The sequence below is a fragment of the Musca domestica genome, unplaced genomic scaffold (genome assembly GCF_030504385.1).
Source record: "Musca domestica strain aabys unplaced genomic scaffold, Musca_domestica.polishedcontigs.V.1.1 24, whole genome shotgun sequence".
NCBI lineage: Eukaryota > Metazoa > Arthropoda > Insecta > Diptera > Muscidae > Musca > Musca domestica.
Window position 1 is genome coordinate 10,887,264 of NW_026712272.1, and position 27,274 is coordinate 10,914,537.

The 27,274-nt window shown below is 34.3% G+C and overlaps 1 protein-coding gene across 2 annotated transcripts in view; it reads left to right on the forward strand.

Annotated features, from left to right (window-relative positions):
• Positions 1–218: 218 nt before the first annotated feature.
• Positions 219–27,274, forward strand: part of LOC101889753 (F-box/LRR-repeat protein 7) — a 109,571-nt gene continuing 82,515 nt past the window's right edge. For both annotated transcript variants that reach the window (XM_011294247.3, XM_059123364.1), the window contains exon 1: positions 219–842. The gene's annotated coding sequence lies outside the window, so the exon portion shown is untranslated. The remainder of the gene's footprint in view (positions 843–27,274) is intronic.

The window sequence follows — 27,274 nt, forward strand, 5'->3', positions numbered from 1 at the left end:
CTTAACTCCCAGAGAAGAGAAACCGTTTTCCCAACTCACCACACATGTTTAACCAAGCAACAACAGCACATATACACATGCATTTGTAAGCCATAGCACGCACTCACACTGCATTGTTCGATCACTCCATGGAACTCTTTGGGTTTTTTTTCTGCAACAAATCGAATCGTATCGGAATGGCATGGAGCAACGACAAAAACACCAAAGAGATCTTTTAGCTGCGGCTAACAGAACAGTTTGCTTTTACCTGTGAACGTGTAACGAAGTCGTAACCAAATTGAACGGACGGAACGTTGACATCTTTCTGTGGAGAAGTGTAAAAAACCCAACAACAACAACATAAAAAGGCTGAAGCGAAAAAAAATTACAAAATAAAACGAGAGCGCTTAAAAGAAGTGGCAACGGAATATACATACATGCATGTGTAGAAGATTTATTTAAAGTGTGTGTGCGAAAGTATTTGTGTAAATATCGTAGAGTCTCCACAGGCCCCCCATCCCCGTTTCTTGTTTATAACAATATCAGCAGGCTTAGTGTGATTTTTTAGCAAAGAAATTATTTTAACAAAGATATACAAAAATGATTTAAATAAAAATGGCAAAAGTGGAATTTTAGAGAAAAAAATAAATATTAAATAGAAGTCGTGATAAGTTAGAAAAAATAAATGCAGTAGAGAAAATATTTTACAAAAAGTTAAAGTTTAAAGGAGAAATAACAAAATAAAGAATACCAGAAAATAAACAAACCACAATTGCAAAACTCCAAGGAGAGAGAGAAAGATAAAGCGATACAGAGAACAACAGAAATTTGGATTAAACGTCAAACAGGAATTGCCAAGAAATGTAAGAAAAGAAATTTGTTTCGATTTTGAGAGAGTTAAACATTAAAAAAATGAAATAAAAAAATATGCAACAATGCAAATGATTAAAAAAAATATATTAAAAGTGCTGGAATTGTCTAAAGAATTTATTATTTGTAATTTATTATTTGGAAAAATAACTTAACTCAAGAAATTTCCATATTGGTTTATGTTCCTACTATTAAAGAGAAAATACGCCTGATCATAATTGTCATCTTAAATATTTGGTCTTAAAATTATTGAACTTGTAATTTCACGTTTTCATGCAGTTTAAACTAGTTTTTGCTTCAAAGCCTTAAAATTACTTTATTTTTGAATTTCTACTCGATGAACTTATTTTATGAAAACTTGAGAATTTCTATGCTATAGCTGGCTGGCTGGAGATGTATGTGCCTGTAGGAAAAATTAATAAAAATTATATATTGGAATAACCTAGATCTTCGTTTTGTAAACTTTAATTTCCAGGAGAATCGAAATCTGTTCCCTGAAATGCAAGAAAAATGGTGTAAAATTCGGTTGTGCCAAACTTTCTATGCTCTTCAAAATTGCGTGACGTGGGGATTGCGTTGCATGACAATATTGAAAAATTAAATTGAAATTGTTGCCAAATAAGTTCCCACCGTTTACGAATGTAAACTTATTGAAAAAAATTGCCTGAGACCTTCACACATTATAGTCATTTCAGCTAGAAAATGTGGAGTTTCAAAATACCTAAATTAGATGAATTTCGATATGGGCAGATTTTATTATTTCCGTTATTAGGTCCCTCAGCCGTTGGCCACCAGAACTCAAGCGCCGGTCATGGTGATGGTGTGGGCCGCCATAACAGCCGTTGGTCGCTTTCCACTCGTATTAATCGACCGTGGTATCAGAACAAATGCTCAATATTATGGCGAAAATATGCTGAAGGGTGTATTAAAGACTTGGGCACGCAAACATTTAGCCGCAGAGCTTGGACATACCAACAGGACTTAGCACCATCGCACTCAGCTCGTGCCACTCAAGAATGGTTACAAAATGAGGTTCCTCGCTTCATTTCCAGCGCACAATGGCCGCCAAAATATCCGAATACCAATCCGTTGGACTAATGTGTCTGGAATATTTTGGAAAGCAAGATTGGCACTAAAAAATACCCAAGTGTCGATCACCTCAAGAAAGCGCTTCGCCGGGAATGGGCCAAACTACCGCAGAGCAACATTCGGGCAGCGTGTGACGTGTGTGTTTCTCGGACGTTTGAAGGCCATAATTCGTGCCAAAGGCGACCAATTCGGATAAATCTAACCTTATTCTAAAATTTGATGCTATTTCTGACATTTTTAGCCTTCATTCATTCAAAAAAATGTAAAAATTATGGCGTTTGACTTTGTTGCAGCTTTTTTATACCCTCCACTATACACAGTATGGAGGGTATATTAAGTTCGACATTCCGTTTGTAACTCATCGAAATAATCATTTTAGACCCAACAAAGTATATATATTTTTGATCAGCGTAAAATTCTAAGACGTCCCTTTTCGTCCTCCTATCCGTCCGTCCGTCTGTCCATCTGTTGTAATCATGCTACAGTCTAAACGAATTAAGATATGAAGCTAAAATTTTGCACAGATCTCTCTTTTGTCTGCAGGCAGGTCAAGTTCGAAGATGGGCTATATCGGTCCACGATATCGTATAGGGCGGTACCATTATCCCCCATATTCGGTATTTTGATGATTTTAGACACATTTTTCAATGGAATTGTCTGAAATGCCACAAAAGGAGTCCCTTGTGAGTATTTTATCCCTTGAAAAAGAATTGTCTATATAGGTCCGCGATATCGTATATCCCCCATACAACTGTACCTCCTGATATTCGGTATTTTGATGATGTTAGCCACATTTTTTAATGGAATTGTCTTAAAATCCATACAAGTAATTCCTTGTGAGTACTTTACCCCCTGAGAGAGAATTGTCTATATTGGTCCGCGATATCGTATAGCCCCCATATAACGGTACCCCCGATATTCGGTATTTTGATGACTTTAGCCACATTGTTCAACGAAATTGTCTGAAATTCCATATAAGTAGTTCCTTATGAGTATTTCACCCCCTGAAAGAGAATTGTCTATATAGGTCAACGATTTCGTATATCTTCCATATAACGGTACTCCCCGATATTCGGTATTTTGATGATTTTACCCTCATTTTTCAACGGAATTGTCTGAAATTCTATACAAGGAGTTCTGTGCCCAAGGAGTTACCCCCAGACATAGATTTGTCTATATAGGTTCATAATATCGTAAATCCGCACAATATATCGGCATTTTCCGATATTTGGTATTTTTAAGACTTTAACAGAATTTTTAATGGATTTTAGTCTTTTGAAAATTTTCTAATTCTAATAGCCTATGTATAAACAAGTAAAAGAGCAGCTAAGTTCGACCAAGCCGAACTTTTAATACCCTCCACTATTTGGAAGGAACTTGAATAATTTCAAAAAACTTTCGGAAACTACCACTTAACTGGAAACTGTTATATGGAGACTATACGAAGACGTGGACCTGCATACCAAAATTTTTGTCATAGACTGTAGTACCCTTCAAATACAAAATGTGAAACAATTCCGGTAAATAATGTCGCTGAAATCATTAAAATTCCGAATATTGGGAGGTACCGAAATAATTCCGGTAAATAATGTCCCGTTATATGGGGGCTATACGAAGGCCTGGACCTACATACGAAATTTTTTGTCATAGGCTGAGCACCCATTACGAACTTCAAATATGAAATTCGAAATAATTCCGGTAAATAATGTCGCTGAAATCATTAAAATTCCGAATATCGGGAGGTACCGAAATAATTCCGGTAAATAATGTCGCTGAAATCTTTAAAATTCCGAAAATCGGGAGGTACCGTTATATGAGGGCTATACGAAGACATGCACCTGCATACCAAAATTTTTATCATAGGCTGTGGTAACCAATACGAACTTCAAATACAAAATTTGAAATAATTCCGGTAAATAAGGTCGCCGAAATCATTAAAATTCCGAATATCGGGAGGTACCGTTATATGGGGGCTATACAAAAACGTGGACCCGCATGGCCAATTTACAAACTTAACCTGCCTAGTGGTAAAGCGTGCATGCATGCAAAATTTTAGCCTTCTATCTCAATGCGTTCGAAAGATAGCGTGATTACAACAGACACAGGGACATCGCTAGATCATCTTAGAATTTTACGCTAATATAGAAAATATATACATTGTAGGGTCTATTATAAATATTTCGATGAGTTACAAACGGAATGACAACGTTTATATACCCTCCATAGATTGGTGGAGGCTGTAAAAAGCCTCCTCAAATGTTCTACAACATGTTCACACACAGATCTCCAACTCAAAATTTTTTGGAATTTCTATTCTTAAGAAATCATAAAAGATAGATGTCAAATCTTTAACCTTCTATAGGCCATTGTTATTTCGCTAACCAGCAGCGGCTATTGTTGCCATTTTTTTGTCTAAAATATTTTTACAATGCCTATTCAGAACTCGTTCATTAGGTTTTTTTTCTTCTTCTTCGGCTGTTGTTGTTGTTGGCATTTTTCATGAAGCAGCATTGCATAGCTAGCCGCACAAAAAAAAAAGCTCACACAAATGAAGTGCCATGAAATTTGATGCGTTCGTTATTGTTGTTGCTCATTTGTGTGTTGCTGCTGTGTGTTGGCCTGCCGTCCTTTGGTGTTTGATGTTCGATCTCAATGTTTGTTTTTCTTCTATCGTTTTTGTTGTTGTTGTTGCTGTTGCTGGCTGTGGTGGTGGTGTTTGTGGTAGTTGTGCCTTACATGCACTTTAAGTAAAACGATGCATAGCCATTGTCGCGCGATCTTTTAGCTCAACATAGCCACAAACAAACACATTTTTCGCAGTTCGTTTTGGTTTTGTTTTTCCTCTCTTCTTGTTCTTCTTTTTATTTTTTTTTTTTGCTATTCTGCAAAGTTTATTAAGTTTAGCTTGTTTTGTTTAATAAACCTTTTACGGCGGTGTCCAACCGTACGTGCATTTATGTGTGTGCAACACACAAATATGTTGCAATTGTTGTTGTCGTTGTTGTGGTGCTGAATTTTGTGGGGTTTTTTGTTGTTGCTGTTGTTGTAGTGAGATTGTGTTCGGTGTTAACATTAGATACGTACGACAATGTTAACTTGGTTACGTTGGCCTGCAATTTTTATTGTCGTTGTTACTAGACAAAATATCTGCTTACCACGAGGGGTGCGGAAGGGAGTTGGAATGAGGGGAGAAATTATGTTTCAAAAACCGTAATTTCTTAACTTTAGGATTTAGATCAAATAAACCCTTTGTGGATGATCGGTGAAAAATATGGCCACTAGAAAAGAGTTTTAGTTATAGAGCTTTAAATAATTAGGGATATTCTTCTGTGGATCCGCTTACCAAAGATCAGCGATTTTTTTTTATCGAAAATAAAAATGATATTTAAAGATGGCCTGAGATTTTTATCGAAAAAAATCTATTTTTTATTGAAAACCAGCTGAGGAAATATCAAGGTTGGACGGGGCCATCTATTTGATAACGATAATGAATCTGAACCGAATTTGATGAAAATTTACAGAGGCGTTTCCAGGGTTTGTGTGATGTCTTGTACCAAATATTATTATAATCGGTGCATATTAAGGTTCCAATCGGCTGAAAAATATATATAGGAGTAAATTATACAGACCCACCTTCAAATATGAGATCCAGCTTCATATGATAAAAATCATTTCGGATTTCGAATACAATAAAAATGAAGTCGGATGAAGTTATATGTGGCAGTTAAATTTTAATCTGAGCAGATTTTGACAAAATTTTGCACAGGTATTTCTAGGGTGAATTATACCAAATATTTTTCATATCGATTACTTATTATGACTTTCAGGTTTGCTAAAAATCAATTGTTTGCATATGTATATCTGAACCGACTTTTTGCCATTTTGGAAATATTAAAATCACGTCTGAATAAAAGCTTTCATCCTTCAGCCTAAGAAATGATGTTAGGGCACCCTGGAGTCAAAACGAATTAGGAAGCTAAAATTTTGCATAGATCAGTCTTTTGGCTACACGCAGATCAAGTCCGAAGATGGGCTATATCGGTTCACGTTCACATATAACGGTACCTCCCGATATCCGGTATTTCGATGATTTTAGCCAACATGTTCAATGGAATTGTCTCAAAATCCACACAAGGAGTTCTTTCTCAATAATTTACCCCGTGGAAGAGAATTGTCTATATAAGTCCACGATATTGTATATCTCCCATAAAATGGTACATCCCCAAATTCGTTCTATTGATGATATTAGCGCCATTATTCAACGGAATTTTTGGAAATTTCGTATTTAAAATTCGGAAGCCGTTCTACAGCCTATGACAAAAAATTACCTATGCAGGTCCACGTCTCCGTATAGCGGTTTTGATTTAAGTGGTATTTTTAGTTCGACCCGGCCGAACTTAGCTGCTTTTTGACTTGTTTAATCTTATTTAGCACGATAGACGGAAAACGATACGGAATTGTCCCGTGGCTTCGGTCAAACGGACACTGATGGAAATCCTCCAACACATAAGGAATACCCATGCCCGTGGAGGAATTACCGTGTAATTGGACTCCCTGCCATAGAGACTCCCTGGCATCCAAGCTCGTCTATGTGGCTCTACGTGCATCATACCCGACTGGTTAATAATATGGGGTACCTGACCTCTAGCTTATCTATATGGGATGTCTGGCCTCCAACTGGTCTCAATCATCCTCATGGTCTCAATCATCCTCATCTATATGGATTGCCCGGGCTCCAGCTCGTCTACACAAACTCCCTGGCCTTCAGCTCGTTTATAAAGACTCTCTGCCCTACAGCTCGTCTATAGAGACTCCCTGGCCTCCAGCTCGTATATAGAGACTCCCTGGTTATTTAGAGGATAGCAGTGGATATTTTTATAGATATTCAGCGGGTCTTCCAATGAAAGATCATAATCTTGTAGAATATCGTTCTATCTTCTTATAGCAGATCAGAACAAAGATCATCAATAAATCTTTGTTCAAGAATATCTATCCATTTTCTGAGGAGATTCTTATCTATGGTCAAAAGACTTTCTAACACAAGTTCAGTGAATCTCAAAATTAATAAACGCTAGTTTTTCTCATAGAATATCATTGGATCTTCTTTGGTAAAAATTTTGGATTTTCCTAGACAATATCTGTGAATCTCTCATAGAGAACCATGACCTGGATTTTCTTATAGAATCCATCTTGTTTTATTAGAAGGCTGCGGAAATCTTTTCAAAGAAAATCAGAGTATATTATTACTAAGCATTAAAGGATCTTCAACCAGAAATTAAAAAAAATGGCGTATTCTATTAGAATATCCCTGGATCTCCTTACAGTAGGAGATTTATTTTTATAAAATATCAAAGGAAAAGCTGTTTTTTTTGAAGTAAAAGATTAGTGGTTATATTTATAGAAGTCTAGTAGAACTTCTTATTAATGAATATACCCTACACCACATAGTGGTTAGGTTATTATGTCTTTCTGCATTTGTTTGAAACATGGAGAAGGAAGCGGCCTATACTTACTTTTGAGGATATTCATAGAATCACTTTCTAAGTCGATTTATGCATGTCAGACCGTCCGCCCATGTATTTTTGTGAACAAAATCCAGGTCGCATTTATTATCCGATTGAGATAAAATTTTCCAAACAATATTTGTTTGGCCCAAAGATGAATCCTATTGAAATTGGTGATAATCGGATCAGATTTGGATATAGCTCCCATATATATCTTAAACGTCCTGGATTTTGATACATCCGACCAAATTCAGTCTAGGAGCAAGTACATAAAAATTGGTGAAAATCGGTTCAGAGATTGCTATATCTCCCATATATATGTTTCATCCGACTTGGTATTTAAGTCCCTCACATTCGTAATATGCATTCGACAGCTATTATATTTGGTACCAGATATCTTATAGAGCTCGGAAATACCTTTTCAAAATTTTATCGAGGTCGGCTAAGATTTGGTTTTTGCTCCTATATATATTCTTAATCCGATTTCAGGTTTATTGTGCAAATAGTGGCTAATATCGGGCCAAATGAAGTGAATTTCGGAAACTACGTTTCAATTTTGTGCACTTCGGCTCTGATATATTTTTTTAATGTAATCCATCTCGAAATGTTTTCATGTACTCTTTAGCAATGTTATTTGATATAAAACATTTAAATTTAGTGGAAATCGATTCAGGATTGTGTATGCCTCCCCTACATTAGTTCCCTCTGAAACCAAATTATAATTGCTCTAAAGCCAAATGTTGATAGGTGATGTGATCTAAAAAAAATCTTTTGTTACGGGACCTCTACTATATATGCAAAGTGGTGTAGGGTATCATATAGTCGACCCCGCCCGACTTTTGACTTTTCCTTACTGTTTTTTTTTTTTATAATTTTATAAAAGACTAATAATAGTAGATAAGTGGGGTTTTTCGTATAAAATATCGAAAGGAAGAACCCAACCCCCTCTATATATAACAGTTTTATTTGCATTCCATTCATTCCCCCCTAAAAATAATACTGAACCAAGACAATCTTCCATCTGACCAGAAAAAAAAAACCGTAACGTAAACTGTGGGCACTAACCTTACGCATCATTTATGGATTTCTTTCATTTCCGAAGTGTGTTATAAATATTGTTTGGTATGTTTAGCATTAGTGTTGTTGTTGTTGTTGTTACTGCTCTTGTTGTCGTTGTCATATTCCTAACGTTTATTTTCTGAGGTTTGGTGTTGTTGTTGCTTTTGTTGTACAATTTAACTTAACTTGTTAAGTTTACCTTGTTGCTGTTATATGGTTTCATCTATGCTTTACTCCGAACAGCATCAGCAAACAGACGACGGGCAGACATGGAGAGGTGTTTGTCTCTCGCCATAACTCTCGTGAGAGATTTTAACAGAGTATATTGCACAGCTTCATTTGGAGAAGAGAAAATTTGGCGCTCCTACATAATTTTGGGAGTCTGTTTCATTTTATGTTATTCGAACATAAATTAGGCCGCAATGTTAGGTGAGTTACAGAAAAGAGAGGAAATATTAACTTCATACATCTCTTTGGATTAAAGGTGGGCAAAATGTAAAAAGAGATTATTTGAGATTGAACTAAAATTCACATTTTCTTAGGTTTCTGGATTTTTTATAAAATTTTCTAAACAAAAAAATTTGAAATAATTTAAAAATATGTAAGCAGAGGCTATAGGCGTTCTGGGCCGACCATTCGATACCCTACAACACTACAATATGTTAGAAGCCCTCTTATGTCCATATCCACTTTTTGGAAGATTTCCCTTTTGAAATTATGCCACTGAGCACTGTTCAGATATTACCATTAGCATTTTGACCTGGAACATTTGCCCCATATTTACGCACTCCGTCGTGCTGTTAGTTGTTGTGGTCCATTTTACAGCTAAAAATATTCCAATGGTCATCCGAAAGGCGTGTCGATTGGCTTCAATTGTGTGATCACGACCTTTTTTTTGTTTTTTTGGTCCATTTGAACCCCTAAAAATATATTGCGGATGTCTTTGAAAACAATAGATCTAGCCCTTCTGATCCTAACCCTACCCTTGTGAAAATTTTCGTGAGGATCGGACGATAATTGCAATCTGTATATAATATCCCCAACCTGTGTTGTAAGGTGAAAAAAAATATTACAAAAAAAAAGTTAAAAAGCAGTAAGTTCGGCCGGGCCGAACTTTAAATACCCTCCACCATTTGGAACGAATTTGGAAATTTAAAAACAAAATAAAAAAAAAATTAAAAAAAAATTAATTTAAAAAATAAAATTTTAAAAAATTTTTGTTAAAATTTTAAAAATACCGAATAGAGCCGTTATATTGGGGTCTATACGATGTGGACGTACATAGGCATTGTTTGTCATAAACCATTAACACATTCAAATTCGAAACTTGAAATAAACGTCGAATAATGTAGCTAAAATCAACAAAATATCGTATATAGGGAGGTACCGTTATATCGTAGCTGTGCGAAGACCTGAACCAGCATAGACAATTTTCTGTCACAGGCTATAGCATCCATTACGAACTTTAAATACGACATCTCAAACACTTTCGGTGGGTATTGTACCTAAACTCGTCAAAATAGCGAATATAGAGAGGTACTGATATATGGGACCTATACGAAGACCTGGACCTGCATAGACAATTTTCTGTCACAGACTAAAGTTCCCATTACGAACTCTAAATACGTAATTTGAAACAATTCGGGTGAATAATGACGCTAAAATCATCAAAATACCAAATTTTGGGAGGTACCCTTATATGGGGGCTATACGAAGACGTGGTCCTGCACAGATAATTTTCTGTCAAATGCTGTAGTATCTATTTCGAACTTCAAATACCGAATTTGAAACAATTCCGGTGAATAATGACGCTAAAATCATCAAAATACCGAATATCGGGAAGTACAGTTATATGGGGGCTATACGAAGACGTGGACCTGCACCGACAAGTTTCTGCCTTATGCTGTAGTATTCATTACAAACTTCAAATACCAAAGTTGAAACAATTCCGGTGAGTAATGTCGCTAAAATCATCAAACTACCGAATATCGGAAGGTACCATTATATGGGAGCTATACGAAGACGTGGACCTGCACAGACAATTTTCTGTCTTAGGCTGTAGTATCCATTTCGAACTCCAAATACCAAAGTTGAAATAATTCCGGTGAGTAATGTCGCTAAAATCATCAAAATACCGAATATCGGAAGGTACCGTTATATGGGGGCTCTACGAAGTCGTGGACCTGCACAGACAATTTTCTGTTTTAGGCTGTAGTATCCATTTCGAACTTCAAATACCAAAGTTGAAATAATTCCGGTGAGTAATGTCGCTAAAATCATCAATGTAGCGAATTTTGGGAGTTACCGTTATATAGGGGCTATACGAAGACGTGGACCTGCACAGATAATTTTCTGTCTTAGACTGTAGTATCGATTACGAACTTCAAATGCGAAATTTGAAACAATTCCGGTAAATAATGTCGCTAAAATCATCAGAATACCGAATATCGGGGGGTATCGTTATGTGGGAGCTATACGAAGAAGTGGACCTACATGACCCATTTTCTGTTTTATGCTGTAGTGTCTATTACGAACTTCAAGTACCAAATTTGAAACAATTCCGGTAAATAATGTCGCTAAAATCATCAGAATACCGAATATCGGGGGGTACCGTTATATAGGAGCTATACGAAGAAGTGGACCTACATGGCACATTTTTAATACCAAAAGTCCTGCCGACATAATACATATTTGAGTAAAATTTTATCAACATACTTCATTTCTTCGGAAGCTAGAGTGATTTCCACAGACGGATAGACGGACAGACGGATGGACATTTCTAAATCGACATAGAATTTTATGCTGATCAAGAATATATAGACTTTTTGGGGTCTAAAATGTATATTTCGAGGTGTTACAAACGGAATGACAAACTTAATATAACCTCCATACTATGGTGGAGGGTATAAAAATACACCAAAAATTTCTTAAACATCAATTTTTTTATGATTTATAAAATCTAAGAGAAACTGGCTTCAACTTTAAAGTGGATAACTATTCTCACATCTCTTTTGGACCCATTGATAGTTACAGAGCAGAGAGACGTGTTACTCACTGCCAACTTCTTACCACTCTCTCAGAGACTCACTCAGAGACCGTTCATGCCCAATCACCATGACAAACTGGTTTTGAATGTTGCCTTTTTCGCTTTGTGTCTGTGTCTCTGTGTGTTTTTTGTTTTTGTTTCATTCTGCAGAGAGTTTTTGTTGTTTTGCTGAAGTTATGTTGTCTTTGTTTTTGTTTTTCTTTCGTTTTGTTGTTTGTTGAAAGTATTTGCGATTTGCAATAAATTTTCTTTTTTTTCTTTTTGGTTTATTTTTTTTTTTTTGTTTTTCCCCTCCTTTTTTGTTTATTTGTTATAACGTTATATATATTTGTTTCTTGTTTTGTTGTTTTTTTCTTCGCTTATTTTCCATTTTGTCATTTGTTTTTTAATTTTTTTCTTAGGCTTAGATATTTTTCCACATTTGAATGTTATTTGTGGTTTCAGTTGTTGTTGTTGCTATTTTTTCAGATTTGTCTTGTAACTTTTGCTACCGCCAAAGCAATATTGAATTGTAAGAAAAAAAATTTCGATTAGAAAACCGCAAATGCCAAAACGAAGAAGAAAAAACAAAATTGCAAACCTAAATAATTTTTGTGTCAAATATGTGTAGCTGAGAGAAGGACAAGTTGTGGTTATCTTGGGATGGGGGGAATGCAAATTAGAATAGCTATGTTTTGTAATGAGAAGTGGTATTTTTAAATTGTTTTATAATAGCTTTATTGATATAACTCAATGACTCTTCAACAATAACAAAACAAACATAAAACCATTATTTCATAAAATTTTTCTTTTTTTTGTGGTTGGGTTTGTGTCTTAAGTCTTTTGTTTTGACTGGAGACACTCTATTTTCTTTAAAAGAAAATGTTAATTTCTTGCAAAAAATATTATTTTTTTTTAATATATTACTTTAACAAATAAATATTAAATATTTTAAAAGAAATTTTCAATGTTTCTTCCCTTGACAAAAATTCAATAAAACTTCTTAAAAAAATATATTTTTTTAATAAAAAAAATATTTAAAGACAATTAATCAAAGGCTATAGTCGTGCGGAGCCGACCATGTGATACCCAACAACACTACAATATGTTAGAAGCCCCCTTATGTCCAAATCCATTTTGGAGGATTTTGCTTTTGAAGTTATGTTTCGCTAGTTATGGCAGATAAAAGTGTTGAAAATTGTGACCCTTTGTGGTTGAGGCACCAAAAGAGGTTCGCTGAAATATAAAATCCTCACAAAAGATCTTTTTCGAAATCTTGAACCCTATGTGGGCGAGGTACCAGAAGGAATGGTCCGATATCTTGTGTTGATGAAAATATTGAAAATGGAAATATTGTAAGATGTCTGAATGGATTCGGATGTAAATTTCCCAATTTATGAGCTTCATGGATATTCAAAATGTTGAATGTTTGTGGGGGAGGAGGAATATATCCAATCTTCCATCTTCACAGCAGATCTTGCGTTAGAAGCAGTAATGGGATGTGTGAAATATGAAGAGTATTGGATACTTATTTTGGATTTTATGATCGTTTTGGTTATTGAAAATTTTGACCTTTTGTGGAGGAGATACCAGAAGAAATGATCCGATCTCCACCATTTTTATAAGATATCTTGTGTTGATAGAAATATTAATATGTGCCAAGTCTGGATGGAGTGGGTTGTTAAGTTTGACTTTTATGTCCCTAATGGATCTTCAAAATTTAGACCCTTTGTGGGGGAGGTACCAGAAGGAGTGGACCGATATTGCCCATCTACAAACTCGATCTAAGTTTGCAATAATATTACGATGTACCAAGTTTGGGCCAAATCGGATACTCTCTTCGGGAGTAATCGTGCGCACCAGCCAGACAGACAGACAGACGGACGGACATCGCTAAATGGACTCCAAATGTCCTAAAACGGATTTGGCCCAAAGAGACCTAGGGTCTAAAACCTTTATTTCGAAGAGGCACATTTTGGTCGTATCAAATGGTATGGTTAAAAAAAGAAGACACGATTATCAGCGTTTCAATAGTTTACACAGCCACGTAACCTAAATAGAGGGGGCAAGTTCACCCTCTTTCCCATTTTTTGGAATTTTCGGATTAATATTCCTTGGATTTTGCATTTGTCTTCAGACGTTTTACTTTTTTGCACCTTTTCAAAAAATGGATAAAGTCAAAACATTCTATAAAATTTATTGTCATGAAATTCTATTATAGGTCCCGGAGAACATCAAATCCCTAACAATTGCCCATGTGTAGGTTGCAATTATCGTTCGATCCTCAAGAAATTGTTCATGACGGTTGCTTTATGGTCAGAATAGAAGCCTATTATTTTTGAAAATGTTCGCAAAATATTTAGGGTTTGAGTGGACCAAAAACCGAATTATTTTCCTGATTTTTGCAGACGTTATGTAGGCCACAATTAAAGACCAATCGATACGGAATTTTTTGAAAAAAAAAAAACAGCTGAGAACGCTTAATGCCACAAAAGGTAAAACATTTGCAGGACATTATTTTTAAAACGAAATCGACCAAAATTTGTTTGAAACTAAGGGAGTTTTCCGATGTATTATATGGTTGTACATACTTCTCTTTATTATTTTTATACCATCCACCACATATAAAATGGAGGGTATATTAAGTTCGTCATCAGATCAGTCTGTTGTCTGCAGGCAGGTAAAGTTCGAAGATGGGCTATATCGGCCTACAATATATTATAGCCCCATTAAAACGTTACCTCCCAATTTTCGGTATTTTGATGATTTTAGCCACATTTTCAATGAATTTATCTGAAATTCTACACAAGGAGTTCTTTGTGAGTACATTACCACCTCGAAGAGATTTGTCTATATAGGCATACGACATCGTATGGCCCTCATAGAACGGTACGCCCCGATATTCGGTATTTTATTTGATTGCAGCCAAATTTCTCAATGGGCTAGTCTGAAAACCCACGCATAGAATTCCTTCTGACTACCTTAGCCCTAGGAAGAGACTTGTCTACATAGTTACCCCAGACATTCGGCATTTCCATTATTTTAGCTCCATTATTCACCGGAATTGCTTCAAACTACGCATTTGTAATGGATACTATAACCTATGACAGAAAATTGTCTATGCAGGTTCACGTCATTGCAGAGCTCATTTAACGATACCTCTCCTTATTCGGTATTTTGATGATATTTGCGACATTAGTCTCCGGAATTGTTTCAAATGTCATGATATTACCGACTTTATTCACCGAAATTGTTTCAAAAATCATATTTGAAGTTCAAAATCGATACTACAGCCTATGACAAAAAATTACTTATGCGGGACCATGTCTGCATTTTTCGATTTAACTTTTTTTAAATTTTTAAGTTCCTTCAAAATGGTGGAGGGTATAAATCGTTCGGCCCGACCGAAATTAGTTGCTTTTTTACTTGTTTTTTTATACCCTACACCACAAGGTGGTCAGGGTATTATGTCTTTGTGCATTTGTTTGTAACAGGCAAAAGGAAACGAGATAGACCCATAGTTCCTTTCGATGATCTGCATAGAATCACATTCTGAGTCGATTTATGCATGTCCGTCCGTCTGTCCGTTCGTCCGTCTGTCTGTCTAAGTATTTTTGTAAACAAAGTACAGTTCGCATTTATTGCCTTATCCAGATGAAATTTTGCACAAATCATTTGACCCAAGGACGAACCCTATTGAAATTGGAGATAATCGGTAAAAATTAAGATATAGCTCCCATATATATCTTCGTCCGATTTGCCTTTTATTGTGCACCAAACGTGTAATATCAGCCCGAATAGTATGAAATTTTGCACATACAACCAAATTATGCCTGAAAATAAGTATGCCAACTTTGATCGAAATTGGTTCAGATATAGCTATAGCTCGCATATATATTGTTTATCCGATTTGTTATTTTTGTCCTCCGCAGCCGTAATATGCACTCTGTAACAACAATATTTGGGAAATATATCAAATACAGTTCAGAAATACCTTCGCTAAATTTTTTCGAGATCGGTTGAGATTTGCATATAGCTCCCATATATAACTTCGTCCGATTTACCTTTTATTGTGCACCAAACGTCTAATATTTGTCCAAATGGAATGGAATTTGGCACTTGCGAGCGAAAATCTAGAAGGTAGTATATCAAATTTGGTGATGATCGGTTTACATATAGCTATAGCTCCCATATATACTGTTCATCCGATTTGTTATATTTGTTACCCACAGCCGTAATATGCACTCCGTAACAACGATATTCAGAGAAATATATCAAATACAGCTCAGAATTATCTATGCCAAATTTTACCGAGATCGGTTCCGATTTGGATATAGCTTCCATATATATATTTATCCGATTTCAAATTAATTGTGCACCAAAAGATGCAAGTGCTTCGGCATATTTATTCCTTTGTACTTTAAATTAAAATTATAAACTTCATAAAAACGTTTAATTGTTATGCGGAGTTCTACTAAATTAGTAAAGTGGTGTAGGCTATCATAAAGTCGGCCCCGCCAGACTTTACAACTTTTTTTACTGGTTTTTATTTCACCCTGTATATGGGTAAGCGTTTTTATATAATTTTAAAAACCAAAAAAAAACAGCACAACAAAGGGCGTAAATATTGCCCTACATGCCCTATGCCGTCAGTCGAAAAAAAATATTGTTCAGGACATTATTTCTAAAACGAAATCGACCAAAATTAGTTTGGATCTAAGGTATTTTCCAATGTATTATTGTGTTGTAGGGGATATCATGATCGTCCCACACGTCTATAACCTTTACATGCTTTTCTATATATATTTTTTTAATTTTTTTTTTATTTTTTCTAATTTTTGAATTTATAGATAACAAGTTTTTTGAACTATTTTTGGAACAATTTCCCATCAATCACATTCTGGGAACTGATCTTTCATAACCGATTAATATCAAGCCTCTATGACAAATTCCAACAACTTCAATTTTATTTTTCATTTTTAATTATTACATATGTTATATTTGATATCGACTACTCACGCATGATTTGGAAAAAGACACCATATTTTCCACTGCTCCAGTATCAGATGTAATGAATACTAGTAGCCGGCAAAAAAAAAAAAAAAAAAAAAAAAACTTCAATTGAAAAACCGAAATTCATATCACGTATCTTTTTTACAACATATTTCATTAAATAATACCCACAATTAATACTTGTTTTAAATACTTTAATAGGGTCAAAATAATCGTAAGTCTTTATGGCTCCATGAAAATTATTGAAAACCACAAATTCGATATAAATGAAGGAAATACTGTTGGTGATTATACAGCTTCCTATTAATCTAACATAGAGCCCGTAAATAAAATTGAATGATTGAATCTTTTAATTTTAAATATCATGATGTTGTCTTTTGAGGAAGACGGTAAAAATTTTGCTGGACAATATCTATTATGAGCTGAATAGACGCTAATTTTGAGGCTCCAAAAAATATAGAAAAACAAGTAAAAAAAGCTGTAAGTTCGGCCGGACCGAACTTTGAATACCCTCCACCATTTGGTACAAATTTGACAATTTTCACAAAAAAAAAATCCGTTAAAAATTCTGTTAAAACTTTAAAACTACCGAATGTATATAAGGGTCTATACGACGACATGGACCTGCATAGGCAAATTTTTTTTTTATAACGGGGTACCGTTATATGGGGGCTATACGAAGACGTGGACCTGCACAGACAATTTTCTGTCATAGGCTGTAGTATCCATTGCGAACTTCAAATACTACATTTGAAGTAGTTCCGGTAAATAATGTCTCTAAAATCATCAAAATACCGATTATCGGGGGGTACCGTTATTTGGGGGCTATACGAAGACGTAAACCTACATGGCTCATTTTCTGCCTTAGGATGTAGAATCCATTACGAACTTCAAATACCAAAATTGAAACAACTCCGGTAAACAATGTCGCTAAAATCATCAAAATACCGAATATCGGGAGTACCGTTATATGGGGGCTATACGAGGACGTGGACCTGAATAGACAATTTTCTGTCATAGGCTGTAGTATTCATTTCGAACTTCAAATACTACATTTGAAATAGTTCCGGTAAATAATGTCGCTAAAATCATCAAAATACCGAATATCGAGAGGAACCCTTATATGGGGGCTATACGAAGACGTGGACCTACATGGCTCATTTTCTGCCTTAGGATGTAGTATCCATCACGAACTTCAAATACCAAATTTGAAACAACTCCAGTAAATAATGTCGCTAAAATCATCAAAATACCGAATATCGAGAGGAACCCTTATATGGGGGCTATACGAAGACGTGGACCTACATGGCTCATTTTTAGCCTTTGGATGTAGTATCCATTACCAACTTCAAATACCAAATTTGAAATAGTTCCTGTAAATAATGTCGCTAAAATCATAAAAATACCGAATATCGGGAGGTACGGTTATATGGGGGCTATACGAAGACGTGGACCTATATGGCTCATTTTCTGTTTTGTGCTGTAGTACCTATTACGAGCTTCAAATACCAACTTTGAAACAATTCCGGTAAATAAAGTCGGGAGGTACGGTTATATGGGGGCTTTACGAAAACGTGGACCTACATGACCCATTTTCAATACCAAAAGTCCTGCAGACATAATACACATTTAAGTAAAATTTTAAAAAAATCGACATAGAATTTTATGCTAATCAAGAATATATTTACTTTGTGGGGTCTAAAATGTATATTTCGAGGTGTTACAAACGGAATGACAAACTTAATATACCCTCCATACTATGGTGGAGAGTATAAAAATTAAATTTATAGATCTTTAATATCATCAGTTTGATTTCGAATCTTCCATTTTGAATATTATTAATTAATTAAAAATACTTCCCCACATTCCTCTCCCCTCCCCCCTTTGATCTCCTTAACAATCCCCCTAAGGTGAAATTTTACACACATTCATTCATTTCGCGCACATACAGACATATCTCGTCATTCACTTAAAACGACACAAATAAATTTTTGTAAATCAATTGAAATTTGATCAAAATATGTCATGTTATGTCGAATATAACAAGGATTTGAACTGAAACAAAAAAAAAAAAAACGAAAGACGCTGGAAATTGTTGGCAATTTCACTTATCCATGCTGAACGGCAGCTAATCAGAGATTTACATAAAATGTTGATTAAGCGGAACGGCTACTGGATTGGTAAAAGTCAGTCAGCCAGACAGACAGCCACTGTAATGATTTGTAGAGGAAAAACTACAACAAAATGGTGAAAATGCCTATGGATGGAAGTGTGAGGTAAAAAAAGAAAACCAATTTTTGGGGGGAAATAAAAAATGTAAAAAGACATTAAGTTCGACCGGGCCAAACTTCTAATACCCTCCACCATTGGTCAGGAAAACATTTTTATGAAAAATTATCTAGATTCAAATGTGTTCCACTACAAACTCCGGTAAGATCGGTAGGATGGTTGGAGCCGCTATATAGGGGTCATACTAAAATGGGAGCCTATATACAGGGTTGCCCATATTCGACGGACCTTTGGGCCCATTCCAATCGACGAGGCTTGTCCGCAGGCAACATTCTTTGCGTCAATTGAATTTTGTACGGGAACAAATGCAAATCAATGCGAATAAACCGTTGTAAAGTGGACCGAGTAATGCCCAACTGCTGAGAACGGCATTTTTGGAATGTTCTTGCCGACCTCTCAACACTGGCTCGTACGGCAGCGATATTCTCGGCCGATCGCCTTGGTCGACTTTTATATGGCCTCTTCGGATTAGAAAGAGCCTTACCAGTCGAAAATTTTTCGTATAAACGCTTAATGGTGTTCTTAGAAGGCGCACTTCTCACATTTTTTAATGTTTTAAAAGCACGTTGAGTTTTCACAATTGACTTCTTCTGTTGAATGAAAATTTCAACTATTTCAGAGCGCTCGCGTGGCGTGTATTGGTTCATGGTAAAAATCTGCTTGGACTGACGCTTCGAACGCGGTATGTCATTAAGCGATGTGACATCTCTGTCAAAAGTTATGGCGTTGCCAGATGGGTCCGTCGAATATGGGCAACCCTGTAGACAATTTCATACTACAACGATTGTAATCAATTGTGAGTCTTTAATACCAAATTTTTCATAATTTCGTGGGTAAATATGACTAGGAAGACTAGGACAAATATGGACAATGTTTTGACGCCGGTTGTGAAGAAAAAAAAAAACCAAAAATTATCACATTAGAAAATGTGTCTTAAATCGTCAAAATGCCGAATATCCGATGTAACCGTTATATGTACGTTAGAATAAAACGGAGACCTAGATGCTTAATGTTCTGCCACCGAAGCTAGAACCCATTAAGAACTACAAATACCAATTTTTAGACAAATCCGTAGAAAAATGCGGGTAAAACCACCAAAATACCGAATATAGGGAGTTACCCTTTAAAGGGAGCTATACGAAGACGTGGACCTGTAAATACAATTTTCCGCCATCGGAGTCAGAAACCATAATGCACTACAAATACCAACTTTTGAGCAAATCCGCGGAAATATGTTTCTAAAACTATCAAAATACCGAATATCGGGAGGTACCGTTATATGGGGGCTATCCCAAAATGAGGACTGATATATCTCATTTTCGATTCCAACCATCCTAGACACAATACAAAGTACTATGCTAAATTTTAAAGCTCTATGTCAAATAATGTGAAATGTATCGTAATTTCAACAAACAGACGGACATCGTTACATCGACTAAGATTTTTATGTTGATCATGATTATATATACTATATGGGGTCTATGGCGAATATTTAGAGGCAATACAAACGGAATGAAAAATTTAATAGGCGGAAGGTATAATGATCAAAAATCGCATAAACGTCAAATATACTGGAAATCGGAGTTATCCCATAAGGATAAGGCCAAAGAAATGGCCGATATGACCCATTTTCTGTATCAACAATTCCGGATGTAATTCAAAGACCTCCATCAAATTTCAAAGCTCTATTTTGAATATTGAGAAATATTTCTCAAAATATTTAAGTTTCTTTGTATATGGTCAAGGTCATACAAAGGCTTTAAATATGTTTGGACTAAGTAAGGGCTTTTTTTTTGTTTTTTGAATACTGAAATTAAATCTACTTGGGACTTTCCACAACCCAGACTTGCTATTGGACAGTGAAATGATAAGAAATTTGCTGCGAATCGGGAAAAAGTGTTATTTTTTTTTCAGAATAAACGAAGTTTTTTATTGACAAAATTTGATGAAATTTTTTCATGGTGCCTATTGTACAGGGTGAGATAAAAAAAAAACAGCAACAAAGTCAAACTCCATAATTTTTACATTTTTTTTTTAATTTTATTACATGAAAGCAAAAAATGTCGGAAAAAGCATCAAATTTAAAAATAAGTTTAGATTTGTTCGAATTGGTCACCTTTGGCATGAATTATGACATGAAAAACGGCCAATGAAACCGTCACACGCTTCCCGAAAGTTGCTCTGCGATATTTTGGCATATTCCCAGCGAAGGGCTTTCTTAAGGTGATCGACACTTTGGTATTTTTTAGTGCAAACCTTGCTTTCCAAAATACTCCAGACACAATTGTCCAACGGATTGGTATCCGGAGATTTTGATGGTCATTGTGCGCTAAAAATGAAGCGAGGAACCTCATTTTGTAATTAATACGAGCGAAGAGCGACCATCGGCTGTTACAGCGGCCCACACTATCATCATGGCCGGCGCTTGAGTTCTGGTGGCTATCCGTGGTGCACATTTTCAGCTGACCTCCTTGGCAAGTAAACACGATCATTTAGTTTGTTTACAAACTGCAGTTCAACACTTTCCACCAAGCGAAACAACTCCTTAGCTCTTTTGAGTCTATTTTCTTTCTGCTGCGGTGTAAGTTCTTGAACTTTTTGGAATTTCAATGTCTTTACCCCGAGCTCATTTTTGAATATTTTCTAATAGAATATTGCTATATGTTCAGCTCACGAACCATTTTTCGGCCGCTGCCATTTCTGCTAATGTTGCTGTTTTCTTCCGTACACTTCCTTGACGTCGGGCTCCGCTATCACTATCACGGCAACGAGCGATGGTACCAGACATAAAAGATTTATTCACATTTAAATGCTGGAGTGTTCTAACGATAGCCACTTGTGGTTTTCCAGCCAAATATAAAGAAATCACACTATCACGCTTGAATTCCATCACGAATAACATTCTGGAGACGCCTCAATATCAAATTCCGGAATTCCAGCTCATTCCTTCACACAATATCTAATTTAGAACCAATGAGTATTTTTCATACAAATACGCATTTCCAAACCACCGCTAAATGATAATCTCTGAAACTAAATTAGTAAATGTAAATATCAAATTTCAGAATCCCCCCACCCAATACCAAATTTAATAGCACTCAGTACTTTCGTTCAATTTTAGTACACATTACCGAAACCGTCTCCATATATCTACACTACACATGAACAGCGACCCTAATACCAAATTTCAGATTTGAAGCACTGTCTCTTCACCTGATACCAAATTGTACCAAATATAGTACTATTTAGTACCTTTCATTCACTTGTACCACACATTTCCAAAATCATCTCTTTTATAACTTCCACAAACAGGGAACCCAACAAAAAATTTGAAAATGCCAACTTAAATTCTTCACCAAACTGTTCCAAATTTAGTACCATTTAGTACAGTTCGCACATTTAGTACACATTTCCAAAACCACCTTCATATATTAATCCAACTTTCCAATCTCGTTTCTCGTATCAAATAGATGACAAGGATGTCTTCTCTAAGAAACCGGAAAGGTCTTCTCATAAAAAAGTAAAAAATATCTTCTCATTGAAAACCAAGAATATTTTATCTAAGACCAAGAAGCTATTCTATAATAGGACCAAGAAGGTGTTCTCATAGAGAAGACCATCTAGTTTTCTTATAGAGGAACAGAAAGTTTCCTCATAGAAGAAAACCTGCGGGTCTTCTCCCAAAAGAAGACGAGAAAGTTTTCTCATAGAAGAAAATTAGGGGGGTTTTCATATAGCAGAAAACCATGTGGGCTTCTCTTAGAGGAAGATGTTGATTTTCTCCTAGAGAAAGGCCATATGTTGTCTTTGTCTATGTCATTTTAGAAGAAGACCAAAAAAATCCTTACATCGTATTCTCCTACAAGAAGGCGAAAAGGTCGTTTTCTCATAGAAAGTCGGAATATTCGTCTTCATACAAGAAAACTTGGGTCGTCCTTTAATAGAAGAAGACCAGATGGTCATACAACAGAAGAAGGAAATGTTAGTACAATTTTAGAACTTTTTGTAACCATTCTGTTTGTCCAATACAAAGTATTCAATTCTTGGCAGAGTTTAGTACTTTTCATTCCATTTTAGTATGAATTTCCAACAAATCCCACCTATCAGTTTTCATTTCACCAATAATCCATATTTACTTCACGTCATTATCAATTTTATTTCATTTAATTTTTCCAAACTACCCTCGTTCCTGCCTCCCAGCCTACCTAGCCAACCCGCCATTGATGTCGGTGGTGTCGGCATTTGCGTAAAATTTTTATTTGAAAGGTAGATAACCGACAACTAATAATTTGTGTAACTTATGCTGCAGTGAGTGTAAAAATTGTCACATTAAAATAACAGCGTTGCGTTTTTTTTTTCTCGCTTTTTATTATTATTTAGTGGCCACTGACATGGAAAATGTGTTTAGAAACAAAAAAAAAAAAAAAAAAAAAAAAAAAAAAAAAAAAAAAAAAAAAACTAAAACTGAACAATCAGGTTTCGTTGAATTCCAATTGAATGTTTTTTCACTGTTAGTTTTCAAATTTCAAAGATTTAAAATTGAGTTGTTGCGAATGGATTTTGGTTTTTTTTTGGGCGGAGTTTAGAGATAGCTAACCAGATGTTGTTGGCAATCATATCCAAATTGGCTGATAGGAAAGTGTTAATTATTTCATTAGAACCTGGTGTGCGTTTGACATGGATTTTTTTCTTTTGATGGAGGTTTGGAGGCAAATGTTTGGAAAAATGTCAGAGAATTTAAATAAAGTGCTAGGGGAATTTCTAAAAAGAAGTAATTGAAGAAAGCTTCTCCAATATTCGTGATTTGGGGCCAAATGGCACTTGGAAAATACGAGATAGTTCCAAAAAATATTTCGCCTTAAAAATCCAACATAATTATGCTTGAAAAATCCAAGGTTATTGGTTTGTTGATCTTGAAAGAAAAGTCCTTAAAAATCTACGAGTAAATCTCTGTTGGTCCTTGAACAATATATTTGTAAAAATGTATATCTGGTGTGTGCGACAAGGATTTTCTTTGAAAGGAGGTTTATGGGACAATTTTTGAACATTTGGGACCAATTGGGTCTTGAAAACTATGAAATAGCCCCATAACATATACCGCGTCTATTGGTCTATTGGTTACTATTTTTTTAACAAATCACAATTATTGGATGTTTGATCCTTGAAAAATATTCTTTAAAAATACACATTTATTTGTTTTTGAATCCTTGAAAAATATTCTTTAAAAATCCACTTTTATTTATCTTTGGGTCCTTGAAAAAATATTCTTTAAAAATCCACGTTTATTTATCTTTGGGTCCTTGAAAAAATATTCTTTAAAAATCCACGTTTATTGGTCCTTGAAAAAATATTCTTTAAAAATCCACGTTTATTGGTTCTTTAAAAAAAATATTCTTTAAAAATCCACGTTTATTGGTCCTTGAAAAAATATTCTTTAAAAATCCACGTTTATTGGTTCTTTAAAAAAAATATTCTTTAAAAATCCACGTTTATTTATCTTTGGGTCCTTGAAAAAATATTCTTTAAAAATCCACGTTTATTGGTCCTTGAAAAAATATTCTTTAAAAATCCACGTTTATTGGTCCTTGAAAAAATATTCTTTAAAAATCCACGTTTATTGGTCCTTGAAAAAATATTCTTTAAAAATCCACGTTTATTGGTCCTTGAAAAAATATTCTTTAAAAATCCACGTTTATTGGTCCTTGAAAAAATATTCTTTAAAAATCCACGTTTATTGGTCCTTGAAAAAATATTCTTTAAAAATCCACGTTTATTGGTCCTTGAAAAAATATTCTTTAAAAATCCACGTTTATTGGTCCTTGAAAAAATATTCTTTAAAAATCCACGTTTATTGGTCCTTGAAAAAATATTCTTTAAAAATCCACGTTTATTGGTCCTTGAAAAAATATTCTTTAAAAATCCACGTTTATTGGTCCTTGAAAAAATATTCTTTAAAAATCCACGTTTATTGGTCCTTGAAAAAATATTCTTTAAAAATCCACGTTTATTGGTCCTTGAAAAAATATTCTTTAAAAATCCACGTTTATTGGTCCTTGAAAAAATATTCTTTAAAAATCCACGTTTATTGGTCCTTGAAAAAATATTCTTTAAAAATCCACGTTTATTGGTCCTTGAAAAATATTCTTTAAAAATCCACGTTTATTGGTCCTTGAAAAAATATTCTTTAAAAATCCACGTTTATTGGTCCTTGAAAAAATATTCTTTAAAAATCCACGTTTATTGGTCCTTGAAAAAATATTCTTTAAAAATCCACGTTTATTGGTCCTTGAAAAAATATTCTTTAAAAATCCACGTTTATTGGTCCTTGAAAAAATATTCTTTAAAAATCCACGTTTATTGGTCCTTGAAAAAATATTCTTTAAAAATCCACGTTTATTGGTCCTTGAAAAAATATTCTTTAAAAATCCACGTTTATTGGTCCTTGAAAAAATATTCTTTAAAAATCCACGTTTATTGGTCCTTGAAAAAATATTCTTTAAAAATCCACGTTTATTGGTCCTTGAAAAAATATTCTTTAAAAATCCACGTTTATTGGTCCTTGAAAAAATATTCTTTAAAAATCCACGTTTATTGGTCCTTGAAAAAATATTCTTTAAAAATCCACGTTTATTGGTCCTTGAAAAAATATTCTTTAAAAATCCACGTTTATTGGTCCTTGAAAAAATATTCTTTAAAAATCCACGATTATTGGTCCTTGAAAAAATATTCTTTAAAAATCCACGTTTATTGGTCCTTGAAAAAATATTCTTTAAAAATCCACGTTTATTGGTCCTTGAAAAAATATTCTTTAAAAATCCACGTTTATTGGTCCTTGAAAAAATATTCTTTAAAAATCCACGTTTATTGGTCCTTGAAAAAATATTCTTTAAAAAATCCACGTTTATTGGTCCTTGAAAAAATATTCTTTAAAAATCCACGTTTATTGGTCCTTGAAAAAATATTCTTTAAAAATCCACGTTTATTGGTCCTTGAAAAAATATTCTTTAAAATCCACGTTTATTGGTCCTTGAAAAAATATTCTTTAAAAATCCACGTTTATTGGTCCTTGAAAAATATTCTTTAAAAATCCACGTTTATTGGTCCTTGAAAAAATATTCTTTAAAAATCCACGTTTATTGGTCCTTGAAAAAATATTCTTTAAAAATCCACGTTTATTGGTCCTTGAAAAAATATTCTTTAAAAATCCACGTTTATTGGTCCTTGAAAAAATATTCTTTAAAAATCCACGTTTATTGGTCCTTGAAAAAATATTCTTTAAAAATCCACGTTTATTGGTCCTTGAAAAAATATTCTTTAAAAATCCACGTTTATTGGTCCTTGAAAAAATATTCTTTAAAAATCCACGTTTATTGGTCCTTGAAAAAATATTCTTTAAAAATCCACGTTTATTGGTCCTTGAAAAAATATTCTTTAAAAATCCACGTTTATTGGTCCTTGAAAAATATTCTTTAAAAATCCACGTTTATTGGTCCTTGAAAAAATATTCTTTAAAAATCCACGTTTATTGGTCCTTGAAAAAATATTCTTTAAAAATCCACGTTTATTGGTCCTTGAAAAAATATTCTTTAAAAATCCACGTTTATTTGTCTTTGGGTCCGTGAAAAAATATTCTTTAAAAATTCACGTTTATTTGTCTTTGGGTCCTTAAAAAAATATTCTTAAAAAATCCACTTTTTTGTATTTGGGTCCTTGAAAAAATATTTTTTAAAAATCCATGTTTATTTGCCTTTGGGTCCACGGCAATAATCCACGTTTATTGGTCCTTGAAAAAATATTCTTTAAAAATCCACGTTTATTGGTCCTTGAAAAAATATTCTTTAAAAATCCACGTTTATTGGTCCTTGAAAAAATATTCTTTAAAAATCCACGTTTATTGGTCCTTGAAAAAATATTCTTTAAAAATCCACGTTTATTTGTCTTTGGGTCCGTGAAAAAATATTCTTTAAAAATTCACGTTTATTTGTCTTTGGGTCCTTAAAAAAATATTCTTAAAAAATCCACTTTTTTGTATTTGGGTCCTTGAAAAAATATTTTTTAAAAATCCATGTTTATTTGCCTTTGGGTCCTTGAAAAAATATTCGTTAAAAATTCACGTTTATTTCTCTGTTGGTCCTGGAAAAAAAATATTTCTTTTAAATTCCTTGGGTCCTTCAGAAATTTTTTTTTGAAAAATTATTTGTCTTTAGCTCCTTGAAAAAGTATTCCTCCAAAGTCTACGTTTATTTTGGGTCTTTGAAGAAATATTCTTAAAAATACACAATTATTCGTCTGTTGGTTCTTGAAAAATAGTCTTTAAAAATCAACGTCTATTTTCTTTGGTCCTTGAAAATATATTCTTTGTTCTGGAAAATTTCCCGGTTACTTCTCCCATTTCCCCTATTAATTTCGACCCTCCACCTCCAACACTACTTCAAATCATCAATTA